The sequence below is a fragment of the Cnephaeus nilssonii genome, assembly GCF_951640355.1.
Source record: "Cnephaeus nilssonii genome assembly, chromosome: 8".
NCBI lineage: Eukaryota > Metazoa > Chordata > Mammalia > Chiroptera > Vespertilionidae > Cnephaeus > Cnephaeus nilssonii.
In genome coordinates, this window is record NC_137079.1 from 19,605,310 (window position 1) to 19,630,505 (window position 25,196).

General features: G+C 40.5%; 1 pseudogene across 1 annotated transcript; it reads right to left on the reverse strand.

Moving 5' to 3' along the window:
• Window positions 1-9,418: 9,418 nt before the first annotated feature.
• On the reverse strand, window positions 9,419-9,943 carry LOC307104578 (ferritin light chain-like; annotated as a pseudogene). Its single transcript has one exon. The product of its transcript is annotated as a ferritin light chain-like (transcript).
• Window positions 9,944-25,196: the final 15,253 nt, after the last annotated feature.

Below are 25,196 nucleotides of genomic sequence, written 5' to 3' on the forward strand. Positions count from 1 at the left end.
GGACATATGTTGAAATATTTCATTGGGTGTGACTATCTGAGAATTCAGCGTTGGGGGGAATGGGAAATTCTGAGCTCTCTCTCATTTTTGCTCTAGTCATGAATTTGTCTGAGAAACTTTTAACCTATGTGCCTCAATATATTCTATAGAAAAAAAAGAAAAGAAAAGAAAAGGCCTGTTGCCCTGTTGGGGTAGCTCAGTTGGTTAGAGTGTCATCTCAATATGCCAAGGTCTCAGGCTCCATTCCAGGTCAGGGCACATTCAACAACCAATGAATGCATATGTAAGTGGAACAACAAATCGATGTTTCTCTCTCTCTCTCTCTCTCTCTCTCTCTCTCTCTCTCTCTCTAATAAAAAAACAATTAGAAAAAAGAAAAAAGATCCTGTTGCCATTCCCCTCAATCCCACCACTGCCACACATCCCCCCCCCCCCCCCCCCCCCCCCCCCCCCCGATCCCAATTCTCTACTCTTCTGCAGGGATAGCCTATTGCAAATATAGCACATAAATTTTTTGGTTTCTTAGTTTTGTTTAATTTTAGATTATTTTCTTGCAAGATTGGGAAAAGGTGTTCATTTAATAGGTCATATACTACATTGTTGTTTATTATATGTTCTCTTATATGGAAAAACTAAAAGCAAAGAATGATGGAAAAAGTATAGTGTGGTTAGTTGCTAATATTATTACCTTTTTTCTAACCATTCTATCTAATGGTTAAGACACCAATAACAAAAATACATGTACCAAGTGGTGCCTTATCGTAATAGCACTGTTACATGAAATAAACACCATTCTTCTCACTTTTTAGTTTGTTTTAAAAATACACTTCGGCTCTTTGGGGTAATAAAATGGTTATGAATGGGTATAATTAGAAAATATTTGTCATCTGACAGCTACAAATAACTAAATTTAGAAGTTATTCATATAAATATTTTTTCCATAAAATAGTTATGATTATATTTTTACGTTTTATATGTATCAAATTATAATTGTCAAATATAATTAATAGATCATTATTAGAAATTTGGTTTGAAATTTATCCAATATAGAATTGTCATATTGCATTAGTTTCTATTTTTAGTAAGATATTGGTAGGTAAATTCATCTGCTTTAACATTATTTCTAGAATGAAAAATCTTATAAAATATTTGAAATACATTAAAATCCTATGGTAGAAAAATAAAATGAAATCCTATGATAGAGCACAGATCTACTTAGGCTAAAATTTGGAAGAAATAACATGCAAGAATAGTCAAGAAAAACCAATTAAGTTTGACTAGACTTCTATGGAAGTATTGTCTATTTCAGTGTGATACTATCTTGAATTTATAAATACAGTGTTATATTTTATAAAGTTTTGTAAAGTCCCAAACATTATTTCTGTTTCTGTAAAGCAACTGTGTGTTTAATCTGTTTCTGAAATCATTTTGCAATGTATGGAACTAGAGTAGCAATTGATCTTTCTAAATTGTGAACTTTACTGAGTCAGTCTAGATTGCTTTTGAGAAGTGGTCATTTTTCACTCTGCTTTGAGGCAGCCATTAGGTTGAAAGTATATTTATCACATAAAACTTGATGCATTTTGTACTACTCGCTCTATTTATATGCTGCAAATACCTAGGGTCTTTCAAATAATAAAAAATTAGTCTAAATATTGTTTTAAGTTCTAAATTCTTTTGTTTTTAAACCTTCAAATCAGGATATATTGCATCTGTTATGAGAGGTTTGACTCAGTGACTTGTGGTGGAGGATTTTTTGGTTTGGTGAAGGGGCTAACTTTCTGTGAGATTGTGAGAGCATCTGAGATACGTAGATCTCCCTGCAGGAAATGTCAAAGAAAGGCACGGTAAGTTTGTTTGTTTTAATATCAGATGGACTCTTGTTTCCAAGCAATGTACTGTATAATCAACATATCTGAAAAGGACCATGAAACCCGAGAGGTGCTAATGGAGACTTCCTGGTTCACCGGGGCTTAGCAGATTCAGGAACCAAGAAGAAATGTTCTGCAATAACATTTGCACTGTCAACCTCTTGACTTTTTTTTTTTTACAATAAAAAAAATATATAAATAAATAAACATTAATCTAGGTGAATATGAACACGTGATAAAAGTGAACCCTCTCAAATGCTTAAGAACCAGATTCCTATCATGCCATCGAAAAGAGATTTATGCCAACACTGACTGTGGCCTGGGAGAAAAGCACAGACACAGACTCAGAATTGCCAACTGATAATGAAGCTTCGTTACCTTTGGGGAGTATCCACCGGTACAGTTTTGAGCATATTCCCAGCATTGCTGTTTCCTGCTTGCCTGTCTTACTATGTTTGCATCATTGCAGGAGAATAAATTCGTGACTTACTAGATCGTTTAAAATTTCATTTAGAAACTCCTCAGTTTGGCTTTCTTACTAAATTCAAATATATTTTATCTCATTAATGCTGTATTTTATTATTGTTTAATTGTATCTGTATTTGTTCCCATTCAAGTTCTTGGATTACTGTCTAAGAAGCATGCTCATGTTTGTTAAGAGGATACAAAATAAAATTATTAAGGTATTCATCATTTTTAAACATTTTACCACAAAGGAATAATAGAGTACCCTCAATTTCCTAGCCTGTATGAGAAATGGCCCTTCTGTTCATTTCCTTTGAGACTTAAAATGATGCAATATGTTACTTTTCCCTGGAAAATCATGAATGATAAAGAGCAAAGTGTGCCTATGAGTGTACCTTCTCAGCCTATATTGTTCTGTGAGGTTCTTTTATCAAAAAATTGCACTGACTGGAACACATTCGCCTGTGAAGAACTCATAAACAGAATGATTGCCCAACAATATTGAATCGCCAAAGGGTGAAAACGTGATTATATTCTGATCACAGAAATAAGTAATGTCTCCTTTTCTATAACTGAATGGACACAAAATGGTTAAAATGTCATCAAACAGCTCTGCTCTTTCTTCTTTTATGAAAGCAAAATGAGAAAGATCAGAGGATAGCTTAGATTATGCCAGGAAGTAAAGAGAGGCTGAAGGATTAAAGGAGGAAGAACCTCTAGAAAAAAAATATTATATTAATGGGGAGGTCAAGAAAACAAGTACATGAACACACACAAAATCAAAATAATTTGTTTAAATCATAGAACAATCAACATTTATGCCCAGAAAAATGAAGGTAGCAGGTAGCTGTAATCTAAACAAATATAGACTATTTGGGGGGGGGGAAATGACAATGAAATGCATTTATATAGCATTTACCACTTCCTTCTATCTGCTTCTGAGCTCCAGTGCTGGGGCAGCAGCTCGAAAGGCGCAGGGACATATGGGGAGAAACTGAATGCCTGGCATCGGGGCAAGAGCTGGAGGGGCAGCTTTCTCCCAGACAGAAGTGCTGTCAGAGGCTCTTGTTTCCTTGTGGGTAGGGAGGGGGGCTCCTCCCACAGAGCCTGCAGGCAGGCACCACGTTATCAACCTGGTTAACACTCTTCACCCCACTCTAGTGATTCCCTGAGATCCTGGCCAATCCAACTTGCAGGCCCACCCAAGCCATTTCTGGTAGCTTTTCCATACAAATGGCTTGCCTTGGCTCATGGTTCAGACCGTCCTAAGATCTCTCAAAAGAGCAGCATCTGGCCCTGGTGTGCTACACCTCTTGCTAAGTAGCCCCAGGTCCAGGATTAGCGGCAGCCAGCCTTGGTTCGCAGCTTGGCCTCTCCCAGCCACAAGCCCAGCACTGGTGTGCACACCTAAAACTAATGTAATATTGTACATCAACTGTAATTAAAAAATAAAAACTTATTTTAAAACAAAGAAGTACAGCCCTAGCCAGTGTGGCTCAGTTGGTTGAAGCATCATTCCGTGCACCAAAAAGAGGCTGATTCAATTCCCGGTCAGGGCAGATACCCAGGTTGCGGATTCAATCCCCAGTTGGGGCGCATGTGAGAGGCCACCAACTGATGTCTCTCTGTCACACATCAATATTTTACCCTCTTTCTTCCTCTCTCTAAAACCAATTTTTAAAAAAAGAAGTACAAATTGATTTTCAAAAAGTCATGAGGATGTAAAGTACAGCATAGGAAGTATAGTCAAGAATCCTACATAATAAAAGGGTAATATGTAAAAAAAGGGTAATGTGTAAATTACCATCACTCCGCTACGCCCACGATTGGACCAGCGGGAGGTGCAGGGGGCGGGACTCGGGGTGGCCGGGGTGGCCGATTGGGCCGGCGGGAAGCTGAGCTCGCGTCGCCAGCAGCGGCGCGAGCTCAACATCTGCGCCATGGCTGTGCTGCGGTACAGAAGGGGCCTCTGGGGCAGCAAGCCCACGTCCTGCTGCGGACCAACAAAAGCGGGGAGCGAAAGCGGGGAAGCTGGCTGTCTGTCCGCTCCGGCACCAGCGGACAGACAGACAGCTCCCCCACGATCGAAAGCGGGGAGCTGTGTGTCCGCTCCAGCACCAGTGGACCCCCTGCCATCAAAAGCAGGGAGCAGGCTGCTAGCAGTGTCCGCGGAGCGTGCTAGTCTTTGTGGGGCAGTGGATATGGCCTGGATGGCATGTTAGGCCTAGGGGACCCTACACGTGCATGATTTAATCATGCACTGGGCCTCTAGTATTGTAATAACTATGGATGGTGCCAGGTGGGTACTGGAAATACGGGGGGGGGGGGGGGGGGGGAGAGCACTTTGTGAAGTGTATCATTATCTGATCACTGTACTCTACACCTGAAATTAATACAAAATAATACTGAATTTAAACTGTAATAAAAGGAAAGAAAAAATGTTTAAAGAATTAATTCCAGAGGCTTAGTATAGTATATAAAGTATGATAAGGTCAATAAGAAAAAAAGTGAGACAAAGGACGAAATTTCTGCACTTTATATGCATTAGTTTCTCAGGTCGGGGAGAAAGCCTTGAAATACAATTGATGTTGTAAGTGGGCTTTGTGTTACCTTCAAGATGGAAAATGCTTCACTCTGTCAGCACAGACTCTGGCCACTCCCCATATTATATCTAACTGAAGCTGATAAATACTCAAGGTATCTCCATGGTACTCAGTTCATGAAATTGTTTTTGGCCCACCACTCTCTCCATACAAGTATTATAGAGAAATGAGCTTTTAAAATTCTGAATGTGTTACCTGAGGATTAACAGAGACAGAATAGAATAGAGAGATGTTCAGGGTTGACTTTGTTTACCATATTATCCTAGTCAGGTATTATTAGGCCAAGTATTTTTTAAATCCCTAAAAGATTCCCCCATGGTCATCTTAGTTTTGTTGTCCCAAGGCCAAAGCAAAGTAGTCCATCATATCACTAAACACTGTGAGCCCTTAGGAGGATGACTAACAGTGGAGTCAGAGAAGCTGTGTGTGCTTCAAAGATTCATCTGCATGCAGCACTAAGGCTGGGAAAGTAGTGACCTACACAATTAAAATTATACCTTCTGTTGGTATATCTCATTATGGTTTATGAGAAACTTTCACATACATTATTGCATTTTGTCCTGAAAACAACCCATGAAATGAGTAATAGACAGACCATCAGCATTTCTAGATTTAGTCAGTTGCAATGAGATAGTCATAGTAGCACTGAAGATACATAGCGTAGATAACTTTGAATTTTGCTGAGCTATATATTTACATCATTTGTGCTATGACAATATAATGTGGAAAAGAAGCTCTTAAAAATGGGGTAAATCTTACCAGTTGCTCAACACCTATATTCTGATGCAACTTCCTGGCTACCTGATGCCAAAATGGGCTAATTCTGATCTGAAGAGTTATTTAAATGTTAATGATATGTAAATAGGGTGGAGGGTGGAAGGCAAGTTTGGGAAAAAGGGATTACAGAGAGATATAAACAAAAACTTTAGGGGATAATAGATGTGTTCATTATCTTGATTGTGGTGGTGATGATTTCACAGGCAGATACATATATCAGAACATAAAATTATACTCCATGTCAATTAAATATTAAAATATGCCCATTAAAAATTGTACTGTTCCAATTTATTAAAATTTGAGAAGTAAATAATACAACAGAACAGCATTTCCAAATATGAGGACTCACGAAGGCTTCACGAAGCCTCCGGCTCCTGTGTCAAGGATTTGTTGTACTATCCATTTTCACAGATTGGGAACTGAGGCTGCAAGAGGTTAGTGATCTGCCTAAGGGTGGACATTAAATAGTGAAGCCAGGGCTTGAACCTGACACCAATTCGTAAGCCCCTAAGCCACTGAGCTTTACAACACTAAGATGAACATTGCTTCGACAGTCCAGAAAGTCTGTTAGGAAGAATCAGGCTGATTCAGGGCAAGAAGTAGCCCTCAGTCAAATTGTCGAGTAATCAAAAGTTGACATTTAGGGTATATACAATCAGTCTACCTACACATTGTTCCTTCTTGGACCTAAACAACCTTAGTGCAGCCAGGTGGCTTTCCCAACCCTGTGCTGTGATGCTACACCTTGATCAACCCCAGTGTAATGTTTTATCTCTTCCTGATCTTTCTCTTTGCCTTCTGGAACAACAGCTAATTTTATGAGAAACTCGCCTATCACCAAAGTTTAAATGATGAAAATAGACTTGCCTGTTCTCCCAAAGACATTTGTACTTTAGCATAATTTGTAGACATGTAGTAACTAGCTCAAGTACATGGATTTTTTTTTTCTTAATGATGGAAATTTAAGCCACTGGGTAAGTAATTTGGGAAGATTTGGGTTGTGTTTTTTTTCTATCATCAAATGATGACCACTTGTTCCATTTATAGGTAAGGGACCCGAATCAATGTGTGAATGTCAATCTCTTTCCAGTCCTAAAAGGCAATTCTCTAAATCAAGTTACACCTAACTTCATCAAATGGATGGTCCTCTTACTAGCCCTTATCTAAGAGCCAGTTTAAACTGAAAAAAATAGCAAGTACTTGGCACATAGTGGGTACTCAATTAATACCAGTTGAATTAAAATGTGGATTCTGGGGGAGGAGGGCAAATGGTCAGGAAATTATGCCTACCTTTGCATATCCTTCTCTCTAATTTGAATTCTTGATAAACCCAAGAAGTGTAATGAATGAGTAAAAAATAGAATGTTTTTCTGATTTACCCCTTGATACATTAAGCCTTTGAGAGGCACAGTGTAATGGGCAGATCAAATCTGAGGTCACTAACCTATTCCCAACTGGTAGGTACTCTATGCTGCTGATTAGCTAACAGTATCCCTGCTTTTGATTTAAAACAGATAACAAAGACAAAGTTTCAACTCTATAGAGATTAGCTTGTGTTTTTGCTCTAGAAGAAGGAAAAGCAGATGCTTTCCTAAGCATGTGTATAGCCAGCCCTTCCACAGGTTGTGAGCCAGGCTGTCAGACCTGGGTGATGGGTCTTCCAATCCAGAAGGTTGTCCTCCCCAGATTTTGGTTGAACACAAGACTACAGGAACAGGTGTGAAAAGTCTAAAGAAATTGTTGCCCAAAGCATCCATTTTATTCATTTTAACAAAAATACTTCAAGAAAATCTTGAAAGCCCTAACTGGTTTTGCTCAGTGGATAGAGCGTCGGCCTGTGGACTGAAGGGTCCCAGGTTTGATTCCGGACAAGGTCATGTACCTTGGTTATGTGCACATTCCCAGTAGGGGGTGTGCAGGAGGCAGCTGATCGATGTTCCTCTCTCATCAATGTTCCTAACTCTCTATCCCTCTCCCTTCCTCTCTGTAAATATCAATAAAATATATTTTTTAAAAAGAAAATCTTGAAGATCAAGGTATGAGATATTGAATAATGCATTCACCTCCACAAATGTGCTAAAGCCTATACATTACAGAAGCCTGCTAATATGATTTCACTAAGTCCCCAAAGTAAATGGAACTTGAGAATCACTCCTATTTTCTCTGGAGAGAATGAACGTGGGTTTGTCTGATAACATCCACTCTTCTGATATTATTTTATGTCTTATACTCATAGGCAAGCCCTCTGAAAATCATAATGGAGAAGTTCTGGTTTATCAGGTTTTCTGCCAAGAGAGGTAGACAGCAAGCAAATGTCCCATCCTCATCATTCTGTCATCATCATTTTTCACCCTGGCTCTCTTTTCTTTTTTAACTTTTTTCTCTTTTATTTAGAGGCTATAGAGATTCCAAACTTGGAAATAAATTTTAATATGACAAACCTTTAGGCAGAACTTTTGGAGAGCTTTTTCATTTCATACTGTGATCAGTTAAGGAGCTGTTCATCTATTTCAATAATCCACTGGGCCAAAGCCAGGACACTAAATTCTGCAGAATGACATATTTTTAAGTCTCCAAATTCTAATATGGCTGTGCACCATTCTCTCTCTCTCTCTCTCTCTCTCTCTCTCTCTCTCTCTCTCTCTTCCCTAAGCTAGTTAAGCATTTACTAGAAGTGTAATAAAAGAGATAAATTACATGCCTATTTTAATCATTGATGCCCAGCTCTAGCTCAGCTTTTGAAAAACTATCTCCTTCCTTCTCCTTTGCCAACTGCCCCACCTGGCCAGCATTTGACTCATTTCAAACAAGTAGAAGACAAATTTCACCCCATTAAAACACACACACACACACACACACACACACACACACACACACACACGACCAACAATAAATTATTGTCCTCAGAGGCTGCATATGGAATCCCTCACTGTCTAGAATCCATTCACTTTCCCATCCTCCCAGAAGATTATTCCAAATCTTCTCTTATCTACTGAAACCCACCACTCCACTACTATGCTCACTACCCTCCCTACCAGATGATGACATTACTCCCTACTTCACGCAGAAGTGACCTTCCACAGACTTCCACAGCATATCTCCCACCTTCCCACCTATTAATGGATCAACTTCTCCTGTCTAAAAGCATGTTCCTGTCTAAAAGCATGTTCCTGTCCAAAAGCATGCCCTCCTCATGGGTACCAGATCCCATCCCTTCTGTCTTCTCCAGAACTTCACTCCTGAATTCTCTTTTCCATACCATCCATTTTCACTGTCTACTAGATCATCCCCATCAGCATGTTAACATGTAAGTCCTTCTCTCATCTTAGAAAAAAGAAAAAAGTAAAACTTTATCTTCACTTGACTTCCCCCACCAACTTACACCTGAGTCCTTTATAGCAAGTCCCTTGAAAGAGTTATCCATAGTCTCTGTCTGTCATTCCTCTCTTCTCACTATCTCTTAAAACTGTTCCAGTCAGCATCCACCACCACTCCACTCCACTAAAACTGCTTTTTTTTTTGGGGGGGGGGGGGGCGGGGGCTGCAAAAAGCCTTATTGTTTCATTTGGTCCAATGCATGGGGGAGGGCTCCAGGGTGGTTAAAAGAATGGCTAGTAGTTTCGGGAAGAGACTCAGGTAAAAGCCAGAGATATCAGGGGGATGCAGAGGAGCCTCTGCAAGGCCTCTGGGCTCCAAGGGCTCCTAGTCGTGCTTGAGGTGAGCCTTTCGAAGAGATACTCGCGCAGCCCAGCCTGGGGGGCGGCCAGCCTGCAGATATTAGTCAGGGGGTCGCCCATCTTCTTGACCAGTTTCACCTCCTCATCCAGGAAGTGTTTCCCCAGGAAGCCGCAGAGATGAGGGTCTGCACAGGTAGAACCAGGGCCTGCAGCTCCAAAAGGGCCTGGTTCTGGTTCTTCTCCAAGGCCAGGGCAGCCTCCGTGGTGTCCTGAGTTTTGCCCCAGTCATCTTGGAAAGGCTTCTGCACGTCCTGGAAGAGAATGCGGCTGCCACGCTTGTTTTGCAGCTTTCAGAGATGCTCAGCGCCCTCTTGCTTCTTCTCCGACAACTCGCGGAAGAAGTGGCCCACACCTTCCAGAGCCACATCATCACGGTCGAAATAGTAGCCCAGAGAGAGGTAGGTGTAGGAGGCCCACAGATGGAGGTTGGCCAGGCGATTGACCGCAGGTCTAACTCGGTGGAATAATTCTGACAAATTTGGGAGCTCATGGTTGTTCAGCAATAAGGAATTAAGGTAGAAAAAAAAATCAGTGTGTTGGCTGGTCCCGGAGGTGGTTCTGAAGGTGGTGACTGGATGAGACGCAGGAGAGAGGCCGGAGGCTGGAAGAAGGGGCGTCCCTGGGTCTGTTCTGTCCAAACATTGTTGAAGCAGGAGACAGATCCAGGACCTCCGAGTGCACTGCTCAAAACTGCTCTTATCTCAGTCACCAATGACCTCCACATTGTTAATCAATGGTCAGTTCTTAGTCCTGTTCTTACTTGACCTATTAGTGAAATTGTATATAGTTTATCACTGTTTCCTTCTTAAACTACTCTCTTCACTTGCCTACCAGGTGACACTCTTCGTATTTTTCTTCTAGATCACCAGTGACTCATCTGTGTCCTTTGCTAGATTTTGCTCTTCTATGCAAGCCCTTAATGTTGGAACACCCCAGGGTTCAGTCATTGTCCCTCTTCTCTTCCCTGTCTATCTTTGCTATCTTAATGATCTCACTGAGACTCATAGCTTTAAATACTGTCTACATTCCGATAGCTCTCAAATGTTTATTTTAAATCCAGAACTCCCTTGCAAACACTAAACTCATATATCCAACTGCCTACTCAGTATGTCCCCTTAAATGTTTATATTCAGGTCAAACTCAATTTAGCCAAAACTAAACTTGATATTCCCAGCAACCCTTCCTCGTCATGATCAATGGTAACTCCATCCTACCAACTTCTTAGACCAAAAACCTTGGAATGATCTTTTACTTTAACCTTTCTCATTCAATACATCCAATATGTGAACAAATCCTTTTTGGTTCTAGATTTAAGATATATTCAAAATTAGCCACTTCTCACCACCTCTATTCCTATCACACAGTCACAAATAACCATCATTTCTTGTTTGAAGCATTGCAATAGCCTGTTAACAGGACCCCCAGTTTCCACACTTGGCTCTTAACAGTCTACTTGCAATCCAACATCCAGAGTATTCTTAGAAGGTAAGTCAAATCATGTCACTTCTTTGCTAAAACCTGTTTCTTTGGGTAAAAGCCATAACCCTTGCAAAGGCCTACAAACTGCAACCTGATCTGACCCTTCAGCTGCATCCCCTGCTTCTCTCCCGCTTCCTCATTCTGCTTTACATTCTAACCTCGTTGTTCCTCAAACATGCCAGGCTTATAGCTTTTGCTCTAGCTGTTCCATATGCCTGAATGCTTTTCCTCCAGCTCCTTCTTAGCTAACTCCCTCTCCTCCTTTATGGCTTTGCACAAATCTCACCTTCTTGACGAGGCTCATCACACCGTGTAAAAGTGTGAGTTGTTTTTCTACCTAGCAACACTCTCAATCCTTTTACTTTACTTTCTTCTCCATAGCCCTTATCACCTTCTAACAAACTTTATACTTTTCTTATTACGCTTTTTAATTATTGTCTACTTTCCTCAGCTAGAATGTAAATTCCATTACAGCATAAATCTTTATCTTTTTTTTTCATGAATGAATTCTAAATGCCAAGAACATTGTCTAGCACATAGCAGATACCCAATGAATATTTGGTGAACAAATGAGTGCAAATGCACTTAGTGACATAAACAAATCTTGCTATCATATGATTATGTGGGTCATATGATCTTGTAACACTGTCTGAAGCAGCCATCCAGTGATGGAGTCTGTTCCAAAAACAGCTAAACGTAAGGAAGGCCAGGCAGAAAATTCTTCCACTAGACCTAGTCTGTATTGAGAATGTCCAATTTAGCCAATCCAGTTGCCTTTGGATTGTAATTCAGCATGCTAATCATACAGACAATAAAGATGTGTAGAAACCAAATGCTGAGAGAAGGCAGATAGTAGAAGTCTTATGCAGATAGAAGCCAGGAGGCAATTAGTCAGTAACAGATTTGGACAGAGGCAGAGAGAAGCCAAGACCCAAGAATGTTAGCCTGAGATTCTGTCTTTCACTGGAATACTGTGGTATTCTGAGTACGTTTCCAGTTCTTCACAAAACCTGATGTTGACATTGCTAGGACTCTTTTCTTGCTTCTCTATCCTTATAATAAATCCCCATCAACTCAGGCAACCTGACTGCATCTTTGTTTCTTACAACCTAAAACTGCTAATTAATGCACAGTTGTATTGACTTCCTTATACTGGCCTTGCTCTGTGTAAAATGCTGAAGCAACTCTCAACTCAACACCAAGAGGTAGGGAAATGGGGTGAATGACTGTGAGCTCTGAAGCCAGGCTGGGTTTGAATCCCAGCTCTGCCACTATTCAATTGTATGAGCTTCGTTAAGTTACTTAGCCCCGTGGTTGGCAAACTGCAGCTCACGAGCCACATGCAGCTCTTTGGCCCCTTGAGTGTGGCTCTTCCACAAAATACCATGGCCTGGGCGAGTCTATTTTGAAGTGGCGTTAGAAGTTTAAGTTTAAAAAATTTGGCTCTCAAAAGAAATTTCAATCGTTGTACTATTGATATTTGGCTCTGTTGACTAATGAGTTTGCCGACCACTGACTTAGCCCCTTATGCCTTGGTTTCTTTATTTGTAAAAATGAAACTATATTAATATATATTTTGAAATTTATTGTGAGGATTAAAACTAGAAGGTACATGTAACATGCTTAGAACAGTGTCTGGAATGCATTGGATGCTCAGTAAGTATTAGTTATTATTATTATCTAGAGAAGTGCTATCCAATGAAAAATTATATATATAATTTTAAAATTTTAGTGGTCATACTTAAAAATGGTACATGGAAATAGGTAAAGTTACTTTTAATAATATATTTTATTTATCCCAATATCCAAAATATCATTTCAACATATAATCAATATAAAAATAATTAATGAGATATTCTATACTTTTGTTTTTGTATGAATTCTCCAATGAGTGTTTTACACTTACACTACATCTCAAACCAGACTAGACATATTATTAAGTGGTCCAGAGACACATGCAACTAGTAGCTACAACAGAGGAAACTCATGGGAAGTACCCCTTTCTGTCTTTCTAGAACCTATATTCTAGGTGACACTAGCTGCTTACAATACATGCCATTTTCTTTAAAGTTGAGGTAGAGGTCCCAAGATTCAGCCCACCATCAGTGTCAGAAGGAGAAAATTAATGGGGAGTTTGAGTTGATAAAATCTTACACCTAATCTCTCCGAGTGAACCAGATTAATCCATCCTTCTCCTAAGACATCACCCATTTCTTCTTTCAGTGAGCACATTGATGCTGGCAATCTGCCATCATTCATTCTTCCCAAATGTTTCTTTCCTGCAGTTGATTCATGTCTCGATTTATATATTGATTTCTATTTTCAGTCTCTTTCTCTTGCTTTTCTCATTATCATCATTTTCTGGAAATGAGATATGTAATCAGATGACAGCTGGGTAAGGGAGAGGTCAGAAAGGAGAGCTAAAGGAACCATTTTGATGGTGGGACTATGAGAATTTATGTGTGGAGTGGTGAGAAGATGAATCCTTCCATTTTTTTTCCATCTTTACTGCCCCTCCTTCATCCTGGACTATGGCAACAGCCTCTTGACGAGAATGTCAGAAACTCCAGGGCTAAATTTTTACCTTTTTTGTTTAGCTCACTATCTGCAGTGACTAGAATAATACTGGTACATAGTAAACACTGGTTAAATAGTTAGGGAAGGGAGAGATGAAAGACAGTTTCCTCTTGGTTTTCCTTTAATTCATTCTTCATTTCCTTTTTGTTAATGCTCAAACTCAATACTATAACCAGAAACACCATGCTTGATCTTGCCCCCGGCTTATATCTTCTACCTTATTTGACTCATTTCCACCCATGCGCTCCCCCTCCCCCAACCACCACCACTACTCTCCAACCAGACTGCCTCTTTTTAATTCCTTGGACTAGCTGAGATCACCACTGCCTTGGAGTGATTGTTTTGCCATTATCAAGGTCTGGAATGCTCTTTAATGAATGTCTCATTATTTTTGAAGTTGAATATTAAACATTACTGATTAAAACAGGCCTTCTCTGATCCCTATTGCCATTCATTGTTCTTTATGAATAGCTATTTGTTACCTTTTGTTAGATGCTCTCATTTTATAATTATGTATTTATGGATTACCTACTTATTAGCCTACATGCCTCCATTGCGCACACCCACCCAATAGTGAGCTCCATGGAGGACAGGCACAATGTCTATTTCATTCACCTTTGCATACCTAATACCTAGTATAGTGCCTGATACATATTAAATTCTCAATCCATAAGAGCTGAATATATGAAACCGTTCCATGACATACAGATGATTTCTCTGGATTAATTTACTTTATCATTTCCTTTAACTTTCCGTCTGAACCATTTTGAAAATGTGGGACACATTCTAAAGCGATGGCACCACCCTAGCCGGTTTGGCTCAGTGGATAGAGCATCAGCTTGCGAACTGAAAGGTCCCAGGTTTGATTCCGGTCAAGGGCACATGCCTGGGTTGTGGGCTCGATCCCCACTGGGAGACTTGTGGGAGGCAGCCGATCCATGATTCTCTCTCATCATGGATGTTTCTCTCTCTCTCTCTCCCTCTTCCTTCCTCTCTGAAATCAATAAAAATATATTTTTAAAAATAAAATAAAAAATAAAGCGATGGCACCTGGATGTCCTATTTGCCTGGGAGGAGCACCACTGCTGGAATTCCTCCAGCAAGAGTGATGGTTCAGCAAGGCATAGTCTGCCTCTGGTGTGATGCTTCTCTAGCTGCAGAGAAAATTTCCAGTGGCATGATTCAATCCCCAAAATGGGGCACCCTGAAGCCAAACAGACATTGTTCTGAGAGATTCATGTCTTTATTGATGAGAAATCTGCTTAAGTGAGAAACCACTGAATCCTAGAATAAGGCACCACATGGGTATTCTAACAGAGAAGCAATGAAGATCAGGGCTTTACCACCTTTTTCTCCCGTCATTAAAATGTTTTGTTCCTTAGCAACATAACAACTCATTTTTCAACACCATTTACAATATGCCAGTCACTCTGCTAAGTCCTTTACATGCATAACCTCATGTAATGCTCACAACAACCCTGTAAAGTTGAGATTATAATTATATTGATTTTACAGACAAAGAAAAATGGTAACTTGCCCATGAATATTCAGCCGTTTAAATGGCAAGGCTAATATCTAAAAACAAGTCTAATAATCCCAGTGTTGATGGCTCTGTGCTTTTTGTCTAGCATTCTGGAATTTGTAATGACAGTTGGAAGATGGCAGCTTGAATACAGATGGTGAGAAAGTCTCCTTCAGCCACAGGACTCATGCTGATCGTGAGAGGGTTGACGTAACTACTTGGGTGGTATACAATGGATGTTGACAGCATGTTGTTGTCCCTCCCTAGAATGGGACATATTTTCTATCAGAGAGCAGCAGGATTGAAAGCCACAGGAATCTGAGAGGCTATAGAAGCCAAGGGGGACCTCTGAGCAAAATGCCTATGCTATTGTTGCTGGGAAGATCTCAGTCTAGCAATTCTGACCCATGCTCCCCTATTGCAGCCCTTTTCAGAATATCCTCTTCCTGTTCAATTGTCCCTCTTTTCCTAGCCCAGTGACACTTCTATAGAAGGCCTAGTGGACAGCTGAAATGTTACCAAAGTAGATCAGAAATCAGTTCTCCTACAATAAAGCATCAGACAGCCCTAAAATTTTCAAAGCATGGAAGGGGTTTTATCCCATAACTATATTTCTGTGACCACTTGAGAAATATTACTTGCATGCGAATCTAATGACTGGATCCCAGACTTGATGAGTTCTACCTCTGACAAATAGGATCACAGAATTCTTGAGTTTGGTGGTCCCTAATTGATCCCTGTCATACTGCTGGCATGCAGAGAAGAAATCACAATATTCAGCACTGTTTGGGTCATGTGACTAATCTTAAGACACCTGATATGGGTTGAATTATATCTCCTCCCCCGCCCCGAAATATGTTGACATCCTAGCCCCTAGTACCTGTGAATGTGACCTTATTTTTGCAGATAATCAAGTTAAGATGAGGTCATTAGGGTGGGCCCAAATCCAATATAATTGAGGTTTTTATAACGAGGGGAAATGTGGACACCGGAGTACCATGTGCAGATGAAGGCAGAGATTGGAGTGATACAGCTGCAAGCCAAATATCAAAGATGACCAGCGAAGTTTGCAGAAGTTTAGATAGAGGAATGGAACAGGTTCTTCCTGTTTCATGAAGGAACCAACCCTGCCAACATCTTCACCTTGAACTTCTAGCATTCAGAACTGTGAAAAATACACTTCTATTGTTTAAGCCCCCCAATTTCTGGTACTTTGTGACTGCAATCACAGCACACTAAGGCAATTTTAAAATAAATTTAAAATTAATTTGAGAGAGAGAAGAAGGGGGAGAGAGGGAGAGAAAGAGAGAGAAACATTGACTTGTTGTTCCACTTATTTATGGATTCATTGGTTGCTTCTATATGATATGTGCCTTGACTGGGGATTGAACCTGCAAACTAGGTCCTGTGGTGTATCAGGACAATGCTCTAAACCAGTGGTCGGCAAACTCATTAGTCAACAGAGCCAAATATCAACAGTACAACAATTGAAATTTCTTTTGAGAGCCGAAAACCGACTTCTGAGCATGGGCCACGAAGTTTCAATCGCACTGTACATGCGCGCCCGCACATGGTATTTTGTGGAAGAGCCACACTCAAGGGGCCAAAAAGCTGCATGCGGCTCGCGAGCCGCAGTTTGCCAACCCCTGCTCTAAACAACTGAGCTACCAGGGCAGGGCCAATACCCAAATATTTTGAGAAAGCATTTTGGTAATAAGAGACATAGGATAGGATCTGGAAGAAAAATAACAAAAAATCGAAAATGCAAAAACAAAACAAACAAATAAAAAAACCCAAGAAGCAAGAAATCAGGAGAGAAGACAGATTAAAGATTTGAAAAAGAATAAATTAATTAATTTTAAAAAGCAGTCTGTGGTACATTTACACAATGGAATACTGTGCAGCTGTAAAAAAGAAGGATTTTTTACCCTTTGAGACAGCATGAGGGACCTGGAATATATAATACTAAGTGAAATAAGCCAATCAGAAAAAAACAAGTGTCACATGATCTCACTCATATGTGGAATCCAATGAACAAAATAAATTGACGAACAAAATAGGTCCAGAGATATTGAGGCATGCGACAGACTGATGTATTTCAGAGGGAAGGGGGGAGGAGAAGAGATCAACCAAAGAATTTATATGTATACTAGAGGCCCAGTGCATGAAATTCATACACTGGTACGGTCCCTAGCAGCTGCCAAGTACTTTCTCCCTTTCCCTGGCTGTCGGCCTCCTGCTGCCGCTGGCCAGGCAGGGCCTCTCTCCCTCCCTCCCTCCAGCCATTCCTACCCCTGGTTGAAAACTTGGACAATTTTCATACTATGCTTTTATTATATAGGATATGCATAACCCATGGGCACAAACAATAGTGCAGTGAAGGCCTGGGGAGGGGGCAGGATAAAAGGGGTTAATGGGGGGGGGGGGGGAGAGGACATCTATAATGCTTTCAACAATAAAGATAAATATTAAAAAATTTAAAAAGCAGATCTACCATTCTTTCTCTCTTTTTTTGTTTTTTGTTTTCTTCTCTTTACTTGTGTTTTGTTTTGTTAAAATAATCCCTCTCTAATAACAGATTCTCCTAATGGAAGAATCTGTGGGAATTTGCTTCTGTGTACCTTTAAGCAATAAGCAAAAATGTCAATGCCAGTTTAAATCTATCATTTAAAATACCAGTATATGTCAATCCTATTACGATAAATAGGAAAATGGGGAATGAGGAGGTACAAAAGGAAAAGAGGGGAGGAAAAGCAGATAGCAGAGAAGTGAAAACATTTATGATTTACAATTGACAAAACAAGGAAGACAAAGGAAAGTGTGTCCTAGATCTGGAAGCACACGCTGTTGGTAACTCTCAGGGAAGGGATCTGAGATCTTTTAAAGGTGAGCAGATGGCAGGTGGGAAAGGAGGCAGGAGTCAATTTCTCAAGATATAAATTCCTAAAGGAGGGCCATTTACTCACACATAAACGCAGAGCTGCCTCTTACACAGGCCACAAAGCACTGCATACTTGCCTGCAGTATAAGTAACCTGCTGGAGAGAGAGGTCTTGCAGCACCCAGAGAACAGAGGATGATAAATGCAAATTAATAGGGACATTCTTATTTTAATAATTTAAGGTGTCTGGAATAAAATTAATTTTCTTATATAAATTTTTGGTTAGTAGAATGCAAATGCCAGCATTTCTCTAACACTCCAAAGTGAACACTCTCTCATATATTTCAGGAAAGGTGGGTTTATTTCATTTCTTCCTCTAAGTTAGTTCTGTGCTGCAGCTGCTTCTCCACAACACTCTGCTCCCTCCTGGGTCTCATGACTGAACAACCATCGACTTCTATTGACCAGCAGCCACTGGTCACTGGTGTGAATGCCTGGCCTTCTAACCTTCCTGATGTGATGTCTCCTCCTGGACACCAGCCAGTGGTGACTGACAGGCCACACTTCCCACACCCCTGTCTTTCTATTCCCCAGGATTGCACCACCTGGTTCAAGGCTGCTGGGATTTTACAACACTGAAGGTAACGGAAAAGGATTACTATAAAAGAAGGGAGATGCTTTTAAACTGTGTGGTTTATAGAAAAAGCTCAAAAAAAAAAAAAAGGTAAGCATTTGACATGTGGTCTCCTTGAAGCCACAACTCAGTTCCTACCTTTACTTCCCTGTCCACGATGTGCTCTCCTCTAACCAAATGTCTCCTTTTTTTCAACATGCAACAATTAGCCCAGCTGTTGTGGCTCAGTGGTTGAGTGTCGACCTATGAACCAGGAGGTCATGGTTCAATTTCCAGTCAAGGCATGTGCCCAGGTTGCAAACTCAACTTCTAGTAGGGGGCATACAGGAGGCAGCCAATCAATGATTCTCTCATCATTGATGTTTCTATTTCTCTCTCCTTCTCCCTTCCTCTCTGAAATCAATAAAAATATATTAAAATATATAAATAACTAAAAACAAACTTTAAATATTGAAAAAAATGCAACAATTAAATTTCCTTCAACAACCCATAGTAAAGGCAAAATATTGTTAAGTAGAGTGGTTGCCACACCCCTTTATTCTCCCATGGCTTTCAGACTCTACAGAAGTTAAGAAAGGCAAAGAAATAATATCTGCATCAATTATATACTTTAGCAAGCCAGAAGTTAAAACTCAGTCCAAATTCAATATATATTTTCAAAATTTATTCTCTCATTGAACAGAATGTCCTAATATAAGGTTTTGTTAGTTCAGTTACTCAACAATGTCATCAGAGACTCGAGCTCTTTTCCTCTCTCTCTGCTGCTGAACAAAACATTACCTTCATCTTAGAGCTGGCACCGTCACAGTCAGCAACTGCAGCAACACATCCTTGCTCAGATCCAACGGGAGAGGGACTCTGGCTTTTCTCTGCAGAAATTTCAAACTGGGCTATTCTCTGCCTTTGCTACTGTACCCTCAGCAACTTCAGAGTAGCCATGAAGATCTTCTGTGGGTCTGTGGAAAATTATCTGCATATTCCCATCTTCTGGAAAACTTCCATTTTTCTCCATGTTCTTTTATTTTTTTATTTTTTTTAATTTAATAAATCTTTATTGTTCAGATTATTACAATTGTTCCTCTTTTTTCCCCCCATTGCTCCCCTCCACCTGGTTCCCACCCCACCCTCTGCCCTTACCTCCCCTTCACTGTCCTCATCCATAGGTGTACAATTTTTGTCCAGTCTCTTCCCGCACCCCCCACACCTCTTTCCCCCTGAGAATTTTCAGTCCACTCCCTTTCTATGCCCCTAATTCTATTATATTCACCAGTATATTCTGTTCGTCAGATTTTTAATTCACTTGATTTTTAGATTCACTTGTTGATAGATGTGTATTTGTTGTTCATAATTTTTATGTTTACCTTTTCTTCTTCTTCCTCTTCTTAAAGAATACCTTCCAGCATTTCGTGTAATACTGGTTTGGTGTTGATGAACTCCTTTAGCTTTTTCTTATCTGTGAAGCTCTTTATCTGACCTTCAATTCTGAATGATAGCTTTGCTGGGTAGAGTAATCTTGGTTGTAGGTTCTTGCTATTCATCACTTTGAATATTTCTTGCCACTCCCGTCTGGCCTGCATAGTTTCTGTTGAGAAATCAGCTGACAATCGTATGGGTGCTCCCTTGTAAGTAATTAACTGTTTTTCTCTTGCTGCTTGTAATATTCTCTCTTTGTCTTTTGCTCTTGGCATTTTAATGATGATGTGTCTTGGTGTGGTCCTCTTTGGATTCCTTTTGTTTGGGGTTCTGTGCGCTTCCTGGACTTGTAAGTCTATTTCTTTCATCAGGTGGGGGAAGTTTTCAGTCATTAGTTCTTCAAATAGGTTTTCAGCATCTTGCTCTCTCTCTTCTTCTGGCACCCCCATTATTCTGATGTTGGTACACTTGAAGTTGTCCCAGAGGCTTCTTACACTATCTTCAACTTTTTGGAGTCTTTTTCCTTTTTGCTTTTCCAGTTGAGTGTTTTTTGCTCCTTTGTATTTCAAATCTTTGACTTGATTCTTGCGTTCCTCTAGTCTGCTGTTGGGTCTCTGTATAAGTTTTTTTTTTTCAGTCAGTGTATGCTTAATTTTTAGTTGGTCCTTTTTCATATCATCGAGGGTCTCGCTAAATTTATCGGCCTTTTCTAGGAAATTCTTGAAAAATCTTATAACCATGGTTTTGAACTCTATATCCAGTCATTTGTTTGCCTCCATTTCTTTCGTTTGTGATCTGTTTCTTTGTCTCTGCATTTTTGCTGCTTCCCTGAGTTGGTAGGGTAGCTTTGTTTGATAGGTGTCCTATATGGTCCAATGGCTCGGCCTCCCCAGTTACCTGAGGTGTCTTGGTGCACCTCTTTGTGGACTGTGTGTACAGCCTTGTTGTAGTTAAGTCTTGATTGTTGTTGGTATCACTGGGAGGATTGACCTCCAGGCCAATTGGCTGTGAGAATCAGCTGTGTCTACGCTGGGAGAACTTCCCTGTTGGAAACAGCCTTATGAGACAAGACTTGCAAAATTGCAAAAGCCTCTGTGCTCAGCTTGGATGGGGCGAAGTCTCAGGGCGGGGCAGATAGCCTTGGCTTCCCGTCAGCCCTGCCCTACGAGGACCCTGGGTCTCAGTGTCCCTCAGTAATCACTGCAAGCACCTCTAAGAGTAAGCCGCCCTCTAGTTTTGCCCACTGCCATACAGTTCAGTTTCTCCCCCAATGAATCTGGATTCCCAGATTCTCGCCCGGAACTGGAGTTCAGTGTAGTGGGGAGCTTCCGTTTCCCACCCGCTAGAGAAAGCCAGTGGCGCACTCAGCAGTCAGTCCTCTCTTCGCACACTCACACGTGCGCCTCCAGACCTCTGCCTTTCGCAGCTCCCTTGAGTTTCCGCCTGACAGTCCAGATTCCCCCCATATAAGCCTGAGTCCCCAGGGTCTTGCCCAGAACTGGGGTTCAGTGCAGTCAGAACTGGGGTTCAATGCAGTCAGGAGCTTTTGTCTCCTTCCCGCTAGAGAAAGCCAGCCAGGCACTCAGCCACCCGCGCACGTGTCTCCGTACCTCAGCCTTTTGCAGCTCCTCTGAGTCTCAATGTGCTTTCCTCTTTCCTTCTAGTTGTAGAATTTCCACTCAGCCAGCTTTCCTGTGGTTCTGGATGATGTTCGTTTTGTCTTTTAGTTGTAGTTTTGAAATTGTTGTGCGAGGCAGAAGTTTAGGTGTTTACCTATGCTGCCATCTTGGTTTCTCCCCTTTCCATGTTCTTTTAGACATCACCTTTTTTTTTTTATCACTGATAGACTTTAAAAGTCAATAATAGAGGTCACAGTCTTACGCATGGAGCATTTTAAGTCACAGTTTAGAGGTATCTGGCATGTAATAGAAACTTAATAGATACTTGTTGAATGAATGAAGAATAAATAAATCATATTGGTTCAAACAGTCTTGAACTTAAAAAAATCACTGGAAAGGGAGAGGAAACACCAACATTAGTTCCTCATCCAAAGGGAAGCAACAATAATATTAATTGCAATTCCCTTATAGAGAGCCTTACCTTAGCTACTCAAAAACCCAAGCAAAACTTTGAAATTAAATTGTTTTTATTTTCGCTTATGTTTTCTTTTCTTACAAGATCAAAGTTTGGGAGAGTGGTTGGTAATTACAAAATAGTTGTGGGGATGTAAAGTACAGCATAGGAAATATAGTCAGTAATATTGTAATGTGTATGGTGCCAGTTGGAAATTTCAGGGGGAACACTGAAAGTATATGATTGTCTAACCACTATGCTGTACACCTAAAACTAATACAAAATAATACGAGTGTAAACTGTAATTTAAAAATAAAATTAGCTCTGGCTGGGTAGCTTAGTTGGTTAGAGCATCGTCCCTATATGCCACAGTTGCACATGCAAGAATCAATCAATGAATGCATAAATAAGTGGAACAATAAATCAATGTTTGTCTCTCTTTTTCTCTCTCCCCTCTCCTTCTCTAATCAATCAATAAATAATTTTTAAAGAAAATTAAAATAATTTTGGAGAGTGTATGTCCTCTCCTTCAATTTCTAAACATGGAAGGGAATAAGTAAGGGTGTCTCTATTCCTGATACACAATCCCCAAAAGATTGGAGACACCCTTGGGGCAAGTGTTAAGATGGGAGACAAGGTTTGATTTTCCAGGAAAAATTGGTTCATTCAGACAACAGATGCCCAATCTTGTGTTTCTGATATATTTTTGTAGTGAGTAGAATTGTGCCCCCTGCCAAAAAAAAAACAAACATATTTATGTTCTAACTCCAAGAACCTGTGAACTTATTTTGAAATAGGGTCTTTGTAGATATAATCAATTTAAGATGAGGTCATACAGGATTAGGTTGGGCCCTGATCCAATGACAGGTGTCCTTCTTAAGAAGTGAGAAATTTGCACACAGAGACAGAAGACACATGACACATGAGAAGACCATGTGACTACTGAGGCAGAGAGAGATTGGAGTGATGTGTTTACAAGCCAAGGAATGCCAAGGATTGCCAGCAACCACCAGAAGCTAGGAAGAAGCAAAGAATGATTCTCCCCAAGAGCGTTTGGAGAGAACAGAAATATCCTATTTCATATCACCTGCCTTTCTCTATCTATAGCCTTCAGCCATGATGGGTTAGTTATACGAACAGCTACATGGGTTTTTATAGTCCAAATAAAGTTTCTCAAAATCTCTCCTGGCACCAAAGACTGCCAAAACTAGGAAAGTTTATAATCGTCTAGAGAGCTCCTTTTCCATTCAGATTGTTAGCTCCTCCATAATTGAAAACCTTTAACTTTCATTTAGAGTTCATTCTGTCCAGAGTCAGACCTTATATCAAATTCTCAGAAAGCTATTTCCATCCTTTCCCTCCATCTCCCTAAAGTTTCATAAAATTATTAGTTTAGAAATGATCATCTAACTCAATCCCCACCTGACAAGAACATTCACAATCTCCCTTGTGAGAGGGAGTCATCTGTGCTTCTAGGCAGTGAGACATACGTATCTCCCTGTCTCCCCGGGATCTCACTACCTCTGCTGCTGCTATCTCATCCATTCATCCACAGAGTTAACTACTCGGTGTTAGGTATAATTCTAGGCCCTGGAAATAGAGCAGGAGGAAAATGTTCAGTGGGTACTTTTGTGTGTATAATTTCTAATAGGTGAAGATCATAAGTAAGTAAACGAATAAAGCACGTCGGGTGTTGATAAAGACTACAGAGGAAAATTCAGTGGGGAGATGGGGTAAAGCAAAGGTAAGGTGCAATTTTCAAAGGGTAATCGGCAAAAACCAGCTTCTGGTTTTTATAGCAAAATGCAACGACCAAGAGCACTTGGTTGCACAAACTCTATTTGTTGTTCTGAATGGCAGCAGGTTTTTACTTTTGATTTTCTAGGAGGTATCATTCCCCGGTGCCCAAGATTCATACCTTTTCTCTCCTCTCCTTGAAATAGCTTCTTTTCCAACCTTAGCTCCTCCTCAGTCATAATACTTCCTTCTCTTTGGGGCTAATGATTGTAAGCGTCCTGGTGTCTCTGGTTCAGCTGCACTCTCTCTCTGAATATGGTTCCCAGGTGTGCTCCGATCAAGACATAATAAAATGGGTCCATCATCTCTGACATTCTCTATTCTGCATACTTTATATCTGATGGCACAAACCAACTGTACCCACTTTTTTTTTATAACCATACTGCACTGTTGACTCATACAGAACCTAGGGTCAGTAAAATTGCTAAGAAATGTTTATGTCTCCCAACTCCTCAGCCCCACACTCTTTCTACTCTGTGAAGTCTCCTCCCTCTACATTCCAAGCTTTGGGAGAAATTACACTAGTGAGTGCAATAACTGTGTAATCAGGACACACCACACGTACTGACCTCTAGGTATCCTCTTCTGTTCCCTCTAACTCTGCCCACTTTATCCTAGAGATTTGATTAACACCATCCCGATCTGCAAAGCTTGAAAGTGCTGAGTTATCATCTGCCTATTTTTTCCCATCTAATGTTTAAAAAGAAATCAATTGATGGCAGCTTATGTTTCTGTCCTTTGCTTCGCTTGCCAGAGGTGAGTCCTGCTGTTTCTGAGCGAGAGCGGCTGTGTTCCTGCCCTGCAGACTCTCCAGCTGAGGCTGGGGTCAACGAAGAAAATTCATATTCTCTTCTCACTGCACTGCTCCCCCTTGTGAAAATTCAGCCATGTGGTGTGGAGGATAAAATGCTTTTATACCCAATCCCAAGTTGTGGTTTTTTTAAAATTATTATTTACCTTCCAAAATCAACAAGGACAAATCATCCAAAGAGGCCCTAAGATAGAGTTTATTATTGCTGTCATGAGGGTTTAAGTCCACCAGTCACTGGCTGTGGAATCTGGATAAGTTACTCAACTGCTCTGTGACTCCCTTTCCCCTCCATGAAACAGATCTATTAATAGTAGCTATGTCTAAGGCACATTGTAGTCACCAAATGAGTTCCATGTGGGAAGCACTTGGGGCAGTAACTGGCACATAGTGAATGCCATGTAAGTGTTAGCTTCCATTCGGGGTTAAAATTAAATACGTAAATTCATAGCTCACTCCCAATGATTTGGAGGCAGATTATCTGCCCTGTGCTTTCCCCAGGAGAAACAGTGTGACGTAACAGGCACTGGAGTCAGGCAGACAAGGAATAGTATCTGAAC